The 14805-nt window shown below is 43.2% G+C and overlaps 1 pseudogene across 1 annotated transcript in view; it reads right to left on the bottom strand.

Moving 5' to 3' along the window:
* The window catches only part of LOC308526443 (ADP-ribosylation factor 1-like), an 18857-nt pseudogene continuing 4052 nt past the window's right edge, over nucleotides 1-14805 (bottom strand). The window contains exons 2-3 of the transcript in view: nucleotides 711-905; nucleotides 1-469 (exon numbers count right to left, since the gene is read on the bottom strand). The product of the transcript in view is annotated as an ADP-ribosylation factor 1-like (transcript). The remainder of the gene's footprint in view (nucleotides 470-710; nucleotides 906-14805) is intronic.

Raw genomic sequence — 14805 nt, forward strand, 5'->3', positions numbered from 1 at the left:
TCACTTCTGGTTCCGGAGCTGATTGGACAGCCAGTCCAGTCCCTCATAGAGCCCGTCCCCACGGGTGGCACAGGTAGCCTGAATGGACCAGTTCCAGTGGAGCAGAGAGTGGAGGCCCAGCTTGGCCGTGATCTCAGCTGCGTTCATGGCATTGGGGAGGTCCTGCTTGTTTGCGAACACGAGCAGGACAGCATCCCTGAGCTCATCCTCCGCCAGCATCCGCATAAGCTCCTCTCGAGCCTCCTTCACACGCTCTCGGTCATGGCTGTCACCACAAAGATGAGACCTTGTGTGTTCTGGAAGCAGTGGCGCCACAGAGGCCGGATCTGGTCCTGGCCACCCACGTCCCACACAGTGAAGCTGATGTTCTTATACTCCACAGTCTCCACGTTGAAACCTATGGTGGGGGTGGTGGCCACGATCTCACCCAGCTTCAGTTTGTACAGGATGGTGGTCTTCCCCGCAGCCTCTAGGCCAGTGATGGCGAACCTTTTGAGCTCGGCGTGTCAGCATTTTGAAAAACCCTAACTTAGCTCTGGTGCCGTGTCACATAGAGACATTTTTTTATATTTGCAACCATAGTAAAGCAGAGACTTATATTTTTGATATTTATTTTACATATTTAAATGCCATTTAACAAAGAAAAATCAACCCAAAAAATGAGTTCGCGTGTCACCTCTCTGACACGCATGTCATAGGTTCACCATCACTGGCTAGGCCCACCATGAGAATGCGCATTTCTTTTTTGCCAAAAAGGCCCTTGAAGAGGTTCGCAAAGATATTCCCCACGCTGTAGCCTGGAGGGAGAGACACTGGCCAGAGACACCCTCGGCAGCCGCCGTGCTGCTGCTACTCCGAGCCAGGCGCTGGTTTCGCTCCCACAATTCTGAGTCCTCATTTTTTAACTAACCCTTTCATTGATTTTAGAAATTTCAGCTTTAAAAAAAACCCTTCAGGCTTTGAAAGAGAAAGTATGCAAAGCATTCAACCAATTAGCATTTGTAGCTAACACTCGGGTGCCCAGATGGAGCAGAAAAGATAACTAGAGGCCTTTACTGTGTGTGCGCCAGATGCGCCGACACATGGACTGTGCAACAGCGACCCTGGTACCTCTGCTGCAGTGTGGCACTGAAGCACACGGAACAAGCCAAATAAGGGAACAGTTACATCTTTGCTGACTCATTTGACAAAGACGAGAAATTCGTAGACAAATGCAAATAAAGAGTCAATGCAGGGGGAATCAACTGGGGAAGATCTCCGTTTCTGATGCCCTGAAGAAGCGTCCGCATAGGGAGAGAACACAGACAACAGATGCATGAATGCAAAATGGTGGCCACGCGAATGTGTATCGCATGTACAGGTAACAGGACAGTGTTAATTACTCGCATGTGCCTGTTCTTTTGCCTTCCTGAGAATAAGAACTTGACCTTGCCGTTGATCGGCACAGGACGAATAGGGTAGAATTAGAATTGCCAGTGCATTGTAACAGAGGCCACAGGGGCTTGCTTTTGTTTTATTTTCTCAGCCTGGCTGAACCGAGGCAATCAATAAGTAGCCATTGAAAGACTGGATGAGAAAAACAAGGAGAAAACCTTTCCATTGTTAGGAAGCAGGGAAAGGCCTTTCTATACCTAATTGCAGATTACCCCAAAACAACAAGAAAAAAGAGAAACAGCAATACAAATTGCATTCTCAATGTGACTAAGGAGATGTGTAATTGAAACACAGTCTGAAAACAGAAAGTCGATGGAAGAATGAAAAATGATTTAGCAGAGGAAGAGGAAGGTCAGTTATAGCACATGCAGGGAGAGATAGCAAAGAGAATCTAAGTGAAGTGCATTGTGGAAACCCAGGAATTGAAGGAGCAATGCCTCAAAAAAGACACATACAGACTTCCAGGTCAAAAATAACTTTTACTCGGAGTTTTGAAGGCACTGATCTATTCTAGTTTCAGTGTTGCTACTGAGGAGTCCAATAACATCCTCACTTCCAGTTTCTTGTGTGTGCCCTAGTTTTGTTTCTCTTTTCTCTCTGATGTTCTTACTTTCACAGTGATATGCCCGGAAAAATCAATATTACATTTTCCATTTAAAAGCTTCCATTTTCATCCTAGCTGGTTTGGTTCAGTGGAGAGCGTTGGTTCAGCCTGCAGACTGAAGGGTCCTGAGTTCCATTGCGGTCAAGGGCACATGGCCAGTAGGGGGCGTGCAGGAGGCAGCCAATCAATGCTTCTCTCTCATCATTGATGTTTCTATCTTTCTCTCCCTCTCCATTCCTCTCTGAAGTCAATAAAAATAAAAAAGCTTCCACTTTTTTCTGTCATAGCTCTTTTCCTTCTTAAATAAAAGTCTACGTCAAATCCAAGCTTGGCATTTTTTCAGCCTTCACTCCACTGCTTTATTTGTGATAAAACTTCATGCTGGTGTTCTACCTGTATGTCGCACAGGATTACAAAACTACCAGGTAGCTGGATTCTCCGTCAACTCCAGTGTCATGACTACAGTGCTTCACCAATGGAACATAAGAGAGCCTAAGTAGAAGTTAAGAGAATGAGGACTTACCAATCAACCTTCTTTAAAATTGAAAGCACTATGAACTGTATGGCACTCCTTAATCATGTGCCTTGTCCTACCCAGAAAGTGGCTTTTATAAGAATTGTCTAGAAGTTTAGGATATGCCCCATGTACACTGGATCATTAACAGTTTATAGTATTTGCTGGACTATCTCACCAGGAGAACAGCATTAACAGGCAAAGTGAAGAACTTCCAGAAGTCAACAAACAGAGCCAGCCTTCTGGGTAGATGAAGCAGGCTGTTGCAGAGGTAGCATATATTTGTTGCTTCTGGAAAGGTCTTTCCCCGTCAAAGGGGAAATTATTTTTTATAGTGAGAGGTGAGTTGACCTCCGTGTTTCTTGAGATGAAAGTCACAACTGATCTTTTTTCTCTCTCTTGATATGCATTTTGCCATCTTCTCCCTAGAAACCTGTGTTTCATATTCTTGATAGCTGAATCTTCTATAATATTTCAGAGAATGGCCAGGACCGGAGATGGAAACATCGTGGGGCATGTTACAAACTTGTGAGCACTAGAGCAAGCGGATCCAGGAATAATGGGTACGACGAAAAGCCCATTTGGGGGGTGCCACTTGAAAATGGGATGATGGTTTTATTGCTAATGGTTTTTAAACTTTTTTTTGGTTAGGACATTATCTTGAAAACTTAAATTATAAATTAAGAAACTGTAACTGAATAATAATTGTGGTGAGCAGCCCTCTCCCAACCAAAATATATTCATATTCTAATTCCTGGAGCCTGTGAATATGTTAAATTACATGGTAAGAGGGAATAAAGGTTGCTAATCAACTAACCTTAAAACAGGGAGATGCTACTGGATTATTCAGGTGGGACAAATGCAATCACCAGGGTACTAAAATGGGTAAGAGTGAGGCAGAAGAGTCAGAGCCAGAGAGATGTCATCACTTGGCCAATGTTGGCTTTGAAAATGGAAGGAGAGTCCAAGCCAAAGTAGCTCAAAAAGGCAGACAAAGCACAACCTGGGTTCTCCCCTACAGCCCTGCCAACACCTGGATTTTAGCCCAGGGAGACCCATTTTTGAACGTTTATTATCTATAATAATAAAAGCATAATATGCTAAGTAGACCGGACAGCCGAACGACCTTCCGGACGAAGCCAGGGCTGCGAAGGCAGAGGCAAGCCACCACGGCTGCGAGGGCCAAGCTGCTCCCACGAATTTCGTGCATCGGGCCTCTAGTAAGATAATAAACATGTGCTGTTTTAAGCCACTAAATTTGTGATAATTTATTACAACAGCAATAGGAAACTAACAATACATTTTTATTGAAAGACGACATACATTTATATTCAAAAGCACACTAATCTTAAGTGTACAGATCAACAATTTATCTTCCTCATATTAATACACAATTCCCAGATCAAGTTACAGAACATTCCAGCATCTTATGAGATTTCCTCCTGCAGTTTCCCAGATGATATAGCATACCCCCAAAAGTATTCAATGTTCTGACTTTTATAACCTTTAGTTTTGCCTGATCTTAAACCTCCTGTAAAAGAAATCATACATTACATTCTTTGGAGACTGGTTTCTTTTATGCAACATTATATCTATGAGATAAATCAATGCAGGATAATAATTTGAAATATTATTACAAGTACTTTTTATTCCTGGCAATTTTTATTACTCCCTTAGCCTCTTCAGAGGGGTGAGCAGAGCTAAGCTACAAAAAAGGGAAACAATATTCAGCTTTTAGTTCCAACCTAGGCTTTTGATATCCATTTTAGAGATAATAGTTATGCAAGCCAATGTTTTCATTAGTAAATGCCAAGTTTTATTAGGATAATAAAGGACTGTAATGTTGAATTGAGCCAAAGCTGCAGGACTAGAGTTCGCATGAAAGCTAACTAGACACTAGGGAGATATAAGGGTGGGATCTTTAAGAACCTTTTCTGAAATACGGGAAAGGCTCTTTTCAAAATCCATATGGACCAAATACCTCTGTTCTTAAGTAGAAAATCATGGTGGAATAAGAGGGCTTGGCCATTTCTCCTCAACGTGGGAACAGGCAACCTTTGCTCTGGAGCTTCCCATGATGTGAACTGAGCCATTGTCGTACTTGCACCACAATGTGAGGTGCTCCCTGGCTAATCCTCCCACTTTTATCTTTCATAGGTATTGCCTCCAATACATCCCTTGCATTCCTAATTCTGTTTCAAGTTACTGACTCCACCTCTTGTGGGCTGGTCCCAAGACACAAGGAATTCAAATGTCCAGGTGGCAGCTGTAACTTAGAGTTCAGTGTGTCCTCTAGCAAGAATGTGCTCCCTGAGGATAAAGACCTCTAACTTAACTGAGTCCAGAATTGCAAAGACCAGTAGCCCCAAATCACCGGATGGGTCACTGGGCATGGCGGTAAGTAAGGCTACACCTGCTTTCACCCCTTGGGTCTCAGACACAGTGTCATATAGAAGTCTCTGATTCGGTTGACATACTGCGTCCCAGATGCTGGTTCCCCTCTTTGCAGAGTATTGCCTCTGAACTGTCACTTCTGCTGCGCTTTCAGCAGGACATTCCAACGTCCCACCACTCCAGCAGCTTCTGGATGTGACGGTGTGTCATATGACTAATGGATCGCATGGTCGTGGGCCCATTCCCTACAGCCCTCATTGTGAAGTGGGTCCACTGGTTGAATGCTATGTTGTATAGGGCCCTGTACCTCGAATCAGGCGCTCTGTAAACTTTCAGATAGTGATGCTGGCTGTGGGCTTCATGGACAGAAAAGGGAAATCCAGGCCCATAATGGATGTCTGTTCTTATAAGAATAAGTCATTGGTCCTTTCATGATGGAAGGTGTCCAGTGTAGTCAACTTGGCCAGTGGCTGGTTGGTCTCCTAAAAATAAATGTCAGCTCTGGCTGGTTTGGCTCAGGGGATAGAGTGTCAGCCTGCGGACCAAAGGGTCCCAGGTTCCATTCCACTCAAGGGCATGTACCTTGGTTGCAGGCTCCTCCCTGGCCTGGGCCCTGGTTGGGGCATGTGCAGGAGGCAACCAATCAATGTGTTTCTCTCACATCGATGTTTCTCTCTGTCTTTCCTTCTCTATTCTACTCTCCCTAAAAATCAATGGAAAAATATCCTCGGATGAGGATTAACATAAAAATAAAATAAAATAAGTCATACAGGAGGCTCAACATTTATCTCTGTTGCCCACAGGTTGGCCATTCAGAGGTGGCAGTAGCTAGATCAGCCCTGGAAAGTGGAAGTCAATACTGCTGACACTATGCATAGCCTCCATCTCTGCCACTGTGACCACCCTATTGAGGTGCCCATGGTTCTGTAGTGACTGTAGACAAGGACTGGCTAACACCAACTGGCTAACTAATTTGCAGGTGGATGCTTTGGGGGAGTATTAGTATATAATACAGACATCTTTATACCTCAGGTCCCTTTCTTTACGTCCATATGCTACTACCTCAGACCTTGTCTCTGATTTTTCAGTCTTTTTCCCTATAGAACCCTGACTAGTTCTACAGGCCATTTGCCACTGTCCATGAGTCCAAAAATATTATCACCTTGGGCACTTAGTCTTCCACACAAATCTCCCAGCTCTGTCCATTGAGAAGACTACCGTTTGCTCTGTCTCTCAAGGCCACCTCTGTCAGGTTTGCATTGTAGTCTGAAAGCTTTCTGTACCCAACTCGGCTTCTTCTTCTATCTTTCATGGACTTAACCTCTCTCTTTCCCAATAAACCCCTTCCATATCTAATTCTGTCTCAGTATCTGCTTTCCAGATGACCCAGCAGACATGTTATGCCTTCAGAGGAGTGGTGTGCACTCTTTCTAGCCTACATGGTAAATTGAACATTGCGTATAGCCTTACGCGTCATTATGCTAAACACTTTCCATGGCGTTTCATCAGTGCTTATTTATATTTGTGGACAAGCCACAGTGAGAAAGTGGGGGATTTCCACACCGGTCAGGGGCAGTTAAAGGCAGTGCATACATTTATTTCCTGATTTTCATGGTTTCAGTTTGAGCTACGTTACTACAAAAGCAGTTGCACTGCTGCTGTGGGCTTATGTAACAAAGAGAAAAGGTACAGTACCAAAAGTGGGAGAGGAGAATCTTCCACTCCGTCCCAGGCCTAGGCTTTTGCTCTGTTGCTTTTAACTCCCCACATCAAAGTCTCCGCATCTTGTTCCCTTTTCCTAGACCTTGGCGTCCATCCCCCGACCAGCTCCTTCAGGTCAAGGGTGCATCTCGCCTCCTCAGTCCTCCAGGGCTCTCCCTCTGAAGTGCCGTGGCTGATGAGGACCTTCAAGACAGTATAGTCTATACCCGAAGTAGTCCAAAGACCTCCCTCCACGCAGGAGCAGCTATGACATTGTGTTAAAAGTTTGCTTTGCGTAGAGACTTCTCTCCCTGATATAGTCCTAATATTATGTGTCAGGAATTGCCTTAAGGTATTTACATGTAATATAACCCTTACATTAACCCTGTGCACTATTATTTGCATACATCAGCTTATACAGAAATAGAGGCTAGGTTAAGTAACTAGCTTAGCAGGTCATCTAACCAGGAAGTACCTGCCTCCCTCGGTTATTCCCTGTGAGAAACTAAACTTCCGGGAGACCCTCACAGTCAGGATTCTGTTCCCTCTAACATTGTAAGTAGTCCTAACAATGTGCTTGAACATTGGTTTCTTCTTCAGACATGTCTGTATTTTCCACTTCGAAAACTTTCAGGTTTTCTTTTTAAAAAGACAAGTGTATGTTCTTTTTTAAAATTAGAAAAATCAGCCTAGCAGGTTTGGCTCGGAGGATAGAGCATCAGCCTGCGGACTGAAGGGTCCCAGATTTGATTCTGGTTAAAGGCACATGCCCGGGTTGTGGGCTTGATCCCCAGTGGGGGGCATGCAGGAGGCAGCCAATCAAAGAGTCTCTCTCATCATTGATGTTTCTATCTCTCACTCTCTCTTCCTTCCTCTCTGAAATCAGTAAAAAATATATATTAAAAAAATAAAATCAGAAAAATCATATAGATTACAAAGTAAAATATATCAAACTAATCTATAAGAAAGATCCTCACATCTTCAGCAGAAATATACAGTTGTTGTTGTTTTTTAATTTTAACCTTTGAGAGCCTCATTTCCCAAAGCAGCCCATTCCAAATTTTAATATGCATAGAACATCACACGGGAGTCTAATTAAAATGCACACTCCTACTCAGAGATTTGGGCTGGAACCCAGCCTTGGTATTTCTAACAGACTCCTGGGGACACTGCAGCTGCTGGGCTGTGAACCACACTTTAGCAGCACAGCTCTCTTCTGCGGCAAACACACCCAGCATTTTACACCAGGACCCAAACCCATCAGCCCCACTCAGTGCACTAAGGCCCCTCTGAATCCCACACGTGCCCATAACCTAGTCTAACAATACTCCCCTCACCTACTGTTAGAGTCGCCACCCAACCTGTGTGCCCATTCATTCCCACTGCATTCCTCATCCTTGCCTGAGGGTCACTAAGGACTTCTGAAGTCAAGGGCTTTTCTCACTCCTGCATTACAGGGAGTGATGCTCTCTTCTCTCAACTGAGCCCCTAAGAGGTCTACTCCTCACCTCTCTCCTCCAGCTCCTAACAGTTCCTCTCCCTGGAATCCCCCTCAGCAGGCGACTTCCTCTCTTATTTAGAGAGATGGCAGAGGTCATTCCACATAAGCTCTACCCTCTTCCTTCCTCTCAACCGCTAAAGAATTCTATTTCTACATCTGTCTTTATTTCCGTTTTCGCATCAGTAGAGTCCCTTCTGCTTTCCATGGCAAACCTCTGTCTGGGCCAGTGATCTAATCCTTCTTTCCCTCCTTCAAAACCTTCCTTCCTCGTTTTCTGCCTTTCACCCCCTCTCCAGCATATTCCTACCCTCAATCTATAATTTACAAATATTCAGTTCTCCACTAAGAGAAAAATCTTCCACTGGGCTCTGACCACTGCTCTGAACCCCATCTCGACTTAGATGACTCAAAGCATGTCACACATGAGCCACCCCGTCTACCCTACTACCCTTCCACACCCCACATCTTCACCTCCCCCAGTCTTTCCAGAGCAGCAAAAGGTTCCACTGTTGATCCACTCAGATGAAAAACCCGAATCATCCTTCACTTGTCTTTTTCCCTTATCCCGACATTTAGCAGGTCCTAACTGGTGATTCCGCCACCAAAACATATTCCAATCTGGCTCTTTCTCTCTGTTTTCAGGGCTACCAGCCTGGTGTAAGCCACCCTTCTCCCTTGCCTGAATTCTTCAGCAGCTTCCTCAGCCCATTCTTCACAAGGCAGCCAAAGAGAATTCAAAAGTTGTAAATCAGATCATGTCATTTCTCTAAAATCTACAATGGCGTCCCTTTGGGTTTAGAAGAAAACCCAAACTCCTCCCCTGTCTCTCTGATGTCTTCCACTACTTCCCCGTTAGTTTATCAAGCTCCAAGCACAATGGCCTTTTTGTTCTAGAATAGTTGGCACTTGGTCCTGCCTCAGGTTCTGTGTGCTTTCCCTTTCCATCCATAGTCTGAAATGTGCCTGTTTTGTGCCTTGTTTTATTTTCATCAATAGCACCTTCAGTGTCTGAGGTTGTCCTCGTTGTTTACAGATGAAGACAACCTCCACACTGGGATGCAAGCTGCGTAACAGCGGGGGTCTGGCCTGCCTTATTCACCTAGCAGTGGACAAGCACCCAGTGGGCTGTGGTACATAGGGATTGAACAAGTAAGTGAATGGCTTACACTATTACTCCTGAAAGCTGCAACCCAATTCTCTCAACTTCACTGTAACAAACTTCTAGAATGAATAGTCTACATCCACAGCTAACCCCCTTTCCCTACACCCACCATTTTTTTCTGTGCTGCGACTTTTTGCCTCACCATTCTTCGGAAACTGCTCCCTTGAAAGTCACCATGGTACTTTAGTGACCAAACCCAACTGCTTTTTTTTTTTTTTTTAATATATTTTATTGATTTTTTACAGAGAGGAAGGGAGAGAGATAGAGAGTCAGAAACATCGATGAGAGAGAAACATCGATCAGCTGCCTCCTGCACATCTCCCACTGGGGATATGCCCGCAATCCAGGCACATGCCCTTGACCGGAATCGAACCTGGGACCTTTCAGTCCGCAGGCCGACGCTCCATCCACTGAGCCAAACGGGTTTTGGCCCAACTGCTTTTTTGAGGCCTCAGCTTCATTTGACACTGCTGACCACTTCCCTTGTCTTGCAAAATAATTCTCCCCAGGCTTCTGGGTCTCCTCCTGTAGACCATGTCGTTACCAAGCCCTTGGCAGCTCCTCTCCCTGCTCCTGATCTCCATCCATGGGTCTTCCCAGTTGTCTGACATACAGCTGTGTCAATTTCTTACTTCTTTTTTGATTAACACATCTCCAAAGATTTCAGCTTTTACTTATTTGCTCAAGCGTTTAAGCAGTCCCCTGATCCCTGCTCTCTCACCTTATTTTCAAAATCATATTCCAAACCCATCCTCTTTTTATAACTTTCCTTTTTCTGTTAAGGAACTACTCTTCTCAGAGGAACAAGACACCAAAGTCCTCTCTAAGTACCTCTTAACTTTCCCCATCGTATTCAATCAGTACATTCTTCCTTTGAAATAGTTGTGTTCAACAGACTGAGGAACCTCCAGGGGGACCGGGGGGGGGGGCGGGGGGAGGGCAGGGGAGATGAAAGAGTAACCAAAGAACTTATATGATATATGCATGACCCATGGACATAGACAATAGTGCATAGTGCGGTGAAGGCCTGGGGAGGGGGCAGGAGGGGGGGGGACATCTGTAATACTTTCAACAATAAAAATAAATTTTAAAAATAATAACAAATATTAATAAAATATTTTTTAGATAGAACATGAAACAAAAGAGGGTGATGTACTAGGGCATTTATAAATGGGTAGAAGAAAATACCAGATTTGACAGACTAACTCCTAAAATATTGCAGTGAAAAACTTGCTTTCATGCTTAAAATTTTCAAGCATTAAGCAATGTTTAAAATAACTCATTTATTCAAAAGTAACTTAATAAAATTAAAACTACTTTATGGACATAAAATACACTTAAAGTTTAAAAATTAGAAATGTAAAGAGCACTCTCACTGACTTTTTAAAAGCAAGAATGACTTTATTAACTTGGTTTCTAAGGTAAATGTACTATTTGAGTCACATTTTTATAAAATCAATTTTATTTTTAAATATTTGAAATTAGTTTTTGAATACAAATATAAGGACCTGGAAAGAAATCATGTGTTCATCTTTATTTCTGCTACCTATGCTCCATTGCCTCTCATGCCGATAAACTATAATAATCCACGAATGGATTTCCCTGTCCCTTGAGTGACCTTCTTTCAAGCTACCTAAATGCCCATTGCCTCCAAGGAAAAAAGGGAAGTCCTAATTCTTTATTTATTTAACACAAACAGAGCTCAAGCCAGTTTTCTAGACTTTCCTCAATATTTCTACTTTCCTACTTTTTGCAGTATTTTCTAAAAATGGAGGTGTAATCTCATCACTGTGGTCATCTATGCAGTTCACTAGTGTTAATCCTTATAAACAGACACTAAGGCCTGCAGGGCACAATTGGGTCTTGACTTCTCTGCACCCGCATAACACCTGGCTCTTGAGATGGCCAGTTAACATTTGTCCAATTAATTTCTTCTGAAGCCTAAGTCTTCTAAGTCCATTATTTGCAGAGCAGAAGAATCAGATAATGGGTAGGAGTATTAATAGATATGATTTAAATCCCTGAGCATTTTAACAATATTAACATCTATGCAAATAATCAACGGAGAATTTTAAGTTATATGTCTCTCATTGACAAAAAGGTGTGTGTTTTTTTAAGTGTAGGTGAAATTAAACTAAATTTTCAACTCCAGAAAGTCTCTCATCCTTTTAAAGTGTTCTCTTGGTTTCCTATCCCATCTGGTTATCAGCTATTTATCCCTTTCCTTGCACATTTAAGTCTCTTTTTAAAAAATATGTTTCTATTGATTTCAGAGAGGAAGGAAGAGGGAGAAAAAGAAACATCAATGATGAGGGAGAATCATTGATCGGCTGCACACCCTCCACTGGGGATTGAACCCGAAACCTGGGCATGTGCCCCAATCAGGAATCAAACCAAGACCTCCTGATGCATAGGTCAATGCTCAACCACCAAGCCATACTGGCTGGGCCACAGTCAAGTCTCTTGAAGGAAGAGTCTACATTTCAGTTTGTCTTGGAAGTACACACTTCCTCAGGTTGATCTCACCTTTCTTCACTTACCACACAGCGAACTCTCAGTAAATACTGAATGCATGAGTGAATGAACGCATGGACTTTCCTTCTCCCTGGGCAGTCTTCTCCATTGTTACAGCTTCGAATGCTCACAGACAAGCACACGACTCCAACATGCAACACTCCCTTTGACCTTTCTTCTTTGCTTCATTCCTACATCCTTAACTGCTACTGGGCAGTCCCTTCTAGATTCCTAGCTAGAACTTCACATTTAGTATTTTTCTATGGAAATGCATCATCCTTCCCACTGACTTGTTCTTTCTGTATTTCTTACACAGGTCAGTGAAATGACCATTTTCCAGGTCACTAAGTGCCAAACTGAAAATCAACTCAGATTCTTTTCTCTCTTGTTCATTTTCCCTCCTGAGTAGCTTTCAGGTCTGCCCCTGCCCTCTTTGCTGGATAATATCCATCCTGCAAGGCTTCCCTCAGCTCTCGCCATCTCTAGGAAGCCGTCTCAAACAGCCCAGTTCCCCCTCTTTATCGGCCCATCAAGTCCTCAGCAGTCACAAGGTGCTGAAACATCAGCACCACAGTTCTTTGAGGCAGAGGAAGGCTCAGCTACTTCTCATCCCTGCACAATTCCTGATGTGATGGACTTTCTGCAAATAGTTATTCAGCTGGTGACTGAAATGGACTCTCACCTGCCTCACCTTCACTGCCGTGTTCCTATCGTCTCTTACCGGGGTGTGACAACAGGCTTGACTACCACTGTCCTCTCACTCCACCTGCTCTCCACACTATGATTAGAATTTGCTTGTAAAACACTAATGTGAACAGTTCATAGAGAGGCCCAGAGAGCAAGAGAGACAGGAAGGCAGGCATAACAGAAAGAGTGGGCTGCTCTTCCATCTGGGTCACTCACTGTGACAGAAAACAAATGACCAAACTGGGGCAGTGAGTCTTCCAGCCTCATGTTGACATTATTTACTAATCCAAAGGCAAGACAACGAGAAACTTATCTTCCTTGTCTGTCAAGACACTGACGTAAAAGAAAAATCCACACAGTGATATTGGATATGCTGTTCTTCTTCTGAATTATTACTAGACGAGAGTTCATTTAGAAAGACAAGGAAAATCGTAAAGGATTCTGACCTGTCTGGTTGTGACTCCTGGAGATGAGAAACCTAAAGAAGAAAAATTATTGATGGAGACTTCAGAGGGTAGGAGAGTCTGGAAGTTCCTCTTCCATGTTGACCCAACAGGTTAGCCAGGGTGTTAACGCCGCAGTAACCCCAAACCCCAATGGCTTAAAACAGCAAACACTTATTTCTTGCTCACATTGCACATAGTGGGTTGGGTGTAGGATCTGTTCCATATTTTGGACATCCTTGTTTTAGGAACCATCCAGATAGAGGAACTACTATCTAGAACCAGGTTATCCAATAAAAACTCGATGCAGGCCACAAAGGCAAGCCACATGCACAATGTTAAATTCTCTAATAGCCATATTTTAAATAGCAAAAAGGAACAGATAAAATTACTTTTAATAATATCTTTTATTTGACTCACTGTATTCAAAATAGCATCTTTGGCAATAAAGATTTCTCTAATAACTAATGATGTTGATTGGCCATCTATATATCTTTTTCAGTAAAGTATCGCCCCCCCCCCCCATTTTTATGATGTTGTTTGCTTTCTCATTATTGACAAAACATGACCTTTGATCACACAGCAATTTATTTCCTGTGCATGGATGCAGTGATATCAGTAGAGTTAGGTAAAAAGGTTATACAGTGGGGCCTTGACTTATGAGTGTCCCGACTAACGAGTTTTTTAAGATACGAGCCGTCTCTCTCGGCCAATTTTTTGCTTTGAGTTGCAAGCTAAAATTTGGGTTATGAGCCAGCTTCAGATACCCCACTGCTAGTTGGTGCAGTGAACATCACAGTGAACACCACAACATCAGCCTAGCATCACGTGTCTCACTTGATCACAATTGATTTGACATATGAGTAATTTGAGTTAGGAGCTCCATCACGGAACAAATTAAACTCGCAAGTCAAGGCCCCACTGTAAGTACATATACAAGTGCACATGTGTATATATAGGCGCACACACACACACACACACACACACACACACTCATGAGCTCAGAAAAATGCTTTGGAACATATAGTGTTAGAGAATAAAATCGTCAGGAGCATCCAAACCACTATCAGCAGGGCAGAGCTGTTTGCATAGCTGTATCTGACCATACAGGTTTCCCTTTAAACAAAGGAAAACCTAGAGCCCTGTGACCTAACAGGAAATGTTGCTGCCGCTGATAGTGCATGAATAGTGGGTGCAGTAAGCAGGGCGTTCCCACAGCAACGAGATACATAACCAAAAAGTGGTAAAACCCAAATGTATCCAGGGCAGAGCCGAGCACTTAAGCACGTGGCTTCAGAAGCCAGGCAGACCTGAGTTTGAAGTTCCTTGGGCTACTGGCTCAGAGCTCTTGGGTAATCTTATTAACCTCATTTTTTTCATTTGCAAAATGGGGGTGAAGCTGCCTCACATGATTGTCATAAAAATTAAGTGAAAAATCTGGGTGGTATGTAACAAAGTTCTTGGCATCTATGATCAGCACATTAAATTCATCTCTTATTATGAAGGGAAAGTGGGGGTTATGAGCCTGAACTCTGGGACTCTAGGGCCAGCCAGACTGGGCTAGAACCCCAACTCTGACAATTCCTAGCTGTGTGACTTGGACAAGTTACTTCACTTCTCTGTGCCAAAATGTCCTCATCCATAAAATGAGAATAATATAATATAAATCTCCTAAGGTTGCTATAAACATTAACTGAGCTTATATCTGCCAAGTACTTAAGATGGCGATAGCAGATAGCAGTGTGCTCTTACAGCTGCAGGGATCTCCCTAAGCTCCCGTCAGTGTATAAAGAGCTTCCTACTTGTGACTATAATTCCTTGGCTCTCATTACTCAATCAACAGCTATTTAT

Source organism: Myotis nattereri (genome assembly GCF_964212035.1).
Source record: "Myotis nattereri genome assembly, chromosome: 10".
Lineage (NCBI taxonomy): Eukaryota > Metazoa > Chordata > Mammalia > Chiroptera > Vespertilionidae > Myotis > Myotis nattereri.